At 39.3% G+C, this 5,249-nt stretch overlaps 1 pseudogene; it reads right to left on the reverse strand.

The window, feature by feature from the left end:
• Positions 1-4,658: 4,658 nt before the first annotated feature.
• LOC122813972 lies at positions 4,659-4,970 on the reverse strand (annotated as a pseudogene).
• Between the last annotated feature and the right edge of the window lie 279 nt (positions 4,971-5,249).

Raw genomic sequence — 5,249 nt, forward strand, 5'->3', positions numbered from 1 at the left:
ATTGCTACCTCCCCTGACAGTGCCACCTCAAAGGATTTGGCAGAATTACTACACTCTGCTTGTCACAATGTGGATATGATGCCCTAGAAGCCTCCAGCAGGGCAGCAGTGACAGGATTTGTTATCAGAAGACATGCATGGCTGAAGGAACAACCTTTCCCTAATCATGTCAAGTCTAAACCAATTGATGCACTGTTAAAGGAAAAATATACTTTAAAAATGATCAATACACGGTAGGTTCAGGTTAAGGCACTTTAATCTTGCAGCAAGGAGACAAAAACGTGCTAATACAGAGTTTGTCTGACTAGAATCAGGAAATGCAAGCATTTTTATACAGTTTCTAATAAGACATTGCCTACCAAGCTGACGTAGTAAATCACAAGTTTTAACATCATCATTTCGTAGTGATTGTTTTTGTAAATTTCTGCTTGTACTATCAATTTTTGTGAGAAACTTCCTAAGAAAAACAACGTGGCCTTGGCTACCACCAGTTAGATATATGCAATGTTACCATTCAAGGTACTATGGCTAATTTGAGCACAAAGCAAGTATAGACTGCAGTTCATTTCTCCAACAGTCCTTTGTCTGTTTTATCTCTTCCTTCTGCAGCTGTGCGTGTTCTCATACTTTGAACAGAGCTAATTGTTCAAAATCATTACATTATAGAATATGGCATTGTTCATTCATTGCTTCCTGACCTAGCAGATAATCACCTGCTTCTCAAGTACATTTCCAAAAGGCATAAACATGAATTTTGCTGTGCTAGCAGTTACTAGGTCAGAGGGCATCTTGCAAGTTTCAGAAAGCACACTGCAGTTTCAAAAACATCTTTTAGTCTCATATAAAACTAAGCTGTATATAAAATAGTGCATATAAAATAGAATAAAAAAATGTGTTAACTCATTTAGTTTCTAATTAGCATTAAGCACACATATTAATACATATTTTTCTGACATTTCCCCCTGAAAAATACTTTTTAATTCTATTTTCAAAAGAATAAACAGTTTGCTTCTTCTCCTAACCTCTTCCATTCAGGATTTGCAGTTAAGAGAGTCATTCAGTTTAAACTTATGAAAGTGTTTCACTTTTCAACAATTCTTCAATTTCAATACTTTGATATAAAGTCTCAGAAACTGATATATCTATAAAATCTTTGATTAACTTTTTCATGCAGGGAATACCACAACAAATGCATGCTCTTAATAGGAGTAATCCTACACAAATGGCAATCAGGATGTTCATTAGGATGGAACCCCACCCCCAAACAAATTCTGGAAAAAGTCCATCAGAGGGTTTGGGCCTGGTTTGGTCATGGTCGACACTTGCTGGATCACCTCAAGATGGTCGTTTATTTCATGCTGGTTGTCAGGAATATATGAACAGCATTCTTCTTTGATTAAAGCGCACATACCACCTCTCACCGCTAGGGTGAAGTCGAGAGCCATGCGGTTCTGAAGCACCACAGTTCTCATAGCATTCAGTTTATCAGTCACTAATTCGAGAGCAGAAAAAGTTGCATTGCTCATAACTTCGAGAAGTTTAGACAGTTTTCTCAGCTCCCAAATTGATTTCACTGCGCCATATGCAGGGGCTATGCCTGCCCTTGATATAATGGTGTCACTCAAGTCCATGTGTGTCAGTTTATCTTTGTTCTTTACGGAGTTATGGTTTCTCCACCCTGCTTTGATTCGTCCCACTGGATTCTCAGGTCTCTTAATTGGACTTCTAGGTTTACTGCTGACATCTCTGACGTTTCAAATTTTTCCCTGAGACAAAGCTGCAGTGTGTCGTATGGCCGGAACCAGGTAACCCAAAAAACAACTGCCGGACCAGTTCTCAGGTAGCCATTTATATGCTTTTTTCCCACAAACAAAATAACAATTCTCTACTTTAGTATTGATATAAGCTTGCCCTACATGAAACATTTTCTTATCAATAATAGAAAGCTGCTTTAAAAGAACAGGATTATGTTGTATCTCATCAACATTTCTATGTATCTTCGCAAAATATGCATCATAGTTTGTATCACAAATAGTTTTAGTCTTACTGGCTTTAATATAACATTTATAAGAAACAGTCACATTGCAATTGCTCCAACTCACCTGAATAGTGTCATTCTTGTAAAAACATACAATCCCTTTTTGTGTAACAGGTAGGTACAATGCTATTTTGTCTTGTAATTTCACAGGTGTAGTATCAAAAATCAAGTTTTCCCAGGTCTCATTGACCCCTAGGGGGACAGCAGTCATTAATAATCCCCCGTATGCTGTTGGTATAGCTGTGCAAATCCAGCAGTTCAAAACATTAAAAGTCTCAGCATACACATATTTAATTGCTTGGTAAGTGTTAAAGTTTGGATGCCAGTCTATGAGTAATGCATCACATTTGTTCTGTTCAACTCTTGTGGCTGGGAAAAGGAAAGGCCACAGCAAAAAGATCAATGTTATCAGTATAGCTATCAGAATAATTATGCAAATTTTCTGAGGTTGTTCTGCATCTCTATTTACTCTATACCTGGTCATTTTGTTCTCGCCGTACAACAGTAACAAGGTTTTTGTCCAGTTCAAAGTTCTTAACCAGTTTACCGTGTGTCAGATGAATCCAGGATGCTCACTCTGCGATCTTGACTGCAGTGGGTGTCGACAGTAGTACCTGGTACGGTCCTTCCCACTTTGGAGAACTCCAGTTCTTTTTCTTCACAACCTTCATCCAGACCCATATGCCTGGGGCTATTGCTGCTTCCAATAGTCTGGTTTGTTCTTTATCTGAAACAGAATTTAACTGCAAAAGTTTGTTATTCAAAAATCGCCTCATGTACTCTGCAAGTGAACTGTCAGCCTCCTGCTCTGCAGGCATGAGAGGTTTCCACTGAGGTGTATAATATGCCCTCCCAAACAGAATTTCAAAAGGAGTTAACCCTTTTACATTTGGAACAGTTCTCATGCTCAACAGTGCCAGAAGTAGACAGTGCACCTATTTTTTTTGTGTCTCACTAATCAATTTCCTGAGCTTGTTTTTCAAAACCCCATTATGCCTCTCTACTAATCCTGCAGATTGGGGGTGGTATGCACAATGTTTTTTCAGAGAAATCCCGAAATAACTGCTTAGTTGTTGTATAGTTTGATTTACAAAGTGTGTGCCATTGCCACTATAAATCTTTTCTGGTATGCCAAATCTAGGAATAATTTCTTTAACAAGGACTTTTGCAACAGTAGCTGCATCTGGATTTTTAGTTGGAAAAGCTTCCACCCATTTGGAAAACATATCTATAATGACAAGGCAGTACTTCTTATTTTCGCATTTGTTCAGCTCTATAAAATCCATACAGATAGTATGGAATGGATACAGTGGTGTAGGGAAACTCCCTTGCTTAAGTTTTAATGCCCCTTGTGCATGATGCTTGTTACAAACATGACATGCTGCACAAAACCTTTTTGTGTAGTTTGTAAATCCATACATTGTAAACACTCGATTCACTAACTGTACCATCCCCCCTGTTGAGACATGGCACTGCCCATGGCTCAACAAAGCTGCATATCTAAACAAGTTAGATGGCAAAATCGGTTTCTTCTCTTTGGAGATGTACAGTCCCTTCTCAAGGATTGCTCCTCGTTTTATCCACTTTTGTTTTTCTACATTTGTAGTAAGTGTCTGCATTGTTTTTAACATTTCTAAGTCTAAAATCTCAGATGGTTGTAATTCCTCACTCAAAAGAAATACTTCTTAAGCTGAAGCTGCTTGTTTTGCAGCTGTATCAGCCCTCGCATTACCTTTTGAAATTCTATCCTGTTGCTTGGTATGAGCTACGCATTTGCAAATAGCTACTTTCTGAGGTAACTGAATAGAGTCTAACAAATCTAAAATAAATTGCGCATGGTTAATTGGTATACCAGTAGATGTTATCATTCCTCTATTTTTCCACTGCTGCGCAAAAACATGTACAGTAGAAAAAGCATACTGGCTATCAGTAAAAATATTCACTCGTTTACCTTTTGCCAAGGTGCATGCCCTTGTTAAAGCAATCAATTCTGCTGCTTGTGCAGATAAGTTGTGTGGTAAAGACTTCTAAAATCTCAGTATTAGAAACTACTGCATACCCCACTAGATTCTGTCCTGTAGGACCCCTCCTGCATGAGCCGTCCACATAGTATGTCACCTCGGCATCATCCAAGGGAACATCTGTAAGATCTTTTCTAGGTAGTGTCTTTTGCTCAATCTCCTGCAGACAGCAGTGTGGTTTGCCATCTGCAGGGGTTGGGAGCAAGGTTGATGGATTCAAAGTTGTGCATCGTTCAATTGTCATATGAGTTTGGCTCAACAGTATAGTCATACAGGAAAGATGTCTTGCAGGAGAAAGATATGCTACTTTTTCTTGCAGTAAAATAATCGCGACTGCATGAGGCACTCTCAATGTGAGAGGGTGGAACAATACTACTGAGGCTGAAGCCTGCACTGCCATTGCAGCTGCGACTACTGCTTGTACACAGTGGGGCAGGGATCGTGCCACTGGGTCCAGCTGTGATGAATAGTAAGCTATGGGGCGCTGTTTGTCCCCATGCTGTTGTGTTAACACTGATGTCATATAACCTTGCTTACAATCTACAGTTTGGAAAAATCATTTATGATAGTTTGGTAATCCTAAAACTAATTACAAACTCTTTAGCCTCCAAAACCATAGAGAGTCCTGCCCTGGCATTTTAGAGCATACACCACATCCATAGCTGTAACAGTTTTCCTCTTAGCGTGTTCAGTATAGGTAACAGCATCGCGGATCACATTCTCCAAAAACACCTTCAAAACACCACGGGTCTCCTCATAAATAAGCCCTGAAATATGCTTGACACCACCTCAATGAGCCAAGCGGCGAATAGCGGGCTTGGTAATACCTTGAATGTTATCTCACAAAACCTTACGATGTCTTTTAGCGCCACCTTTACTGAGGCCCTTTCCTCCTTTGCCACGACTGGACATGATTCTCCAAACTGAATGCTAACACAACAATGAAGAAGCTATCAGTTGTTTCAATTTGCAGAAAGCTGATTCTGCTTCTGGTGTCCACTGTAATAAATCTTGTGCTGCCATAGGCTTTTTGAATATCAAGTTGGTCAGTGGAGCAGATTCCAAGGCATAGTTTGGAATCCAACTCCGACAAAAATTAGTAGTACCTAGGAAGGACATCATTTCCTTCTTGGTAGTTGGTTTAGGTGCTTGTAATATTGCTGTTTTTCTGTCTTCATCTAATATTCTGCC

This window comes from Protopterus annectens, chromosome 1.part1 (assembly GCF_019279795.1).
Source record: "Protopterus annectens isolate FY-2018-M chromosome 1.part1, PAN1.0, whole genome shotgun sequence".
Lineage (NCBI taxonomy): Eukaryota > Metazoa > Chordata > Ceratodontiformes > Protopteridae > Protopterus > Protopterus annectens.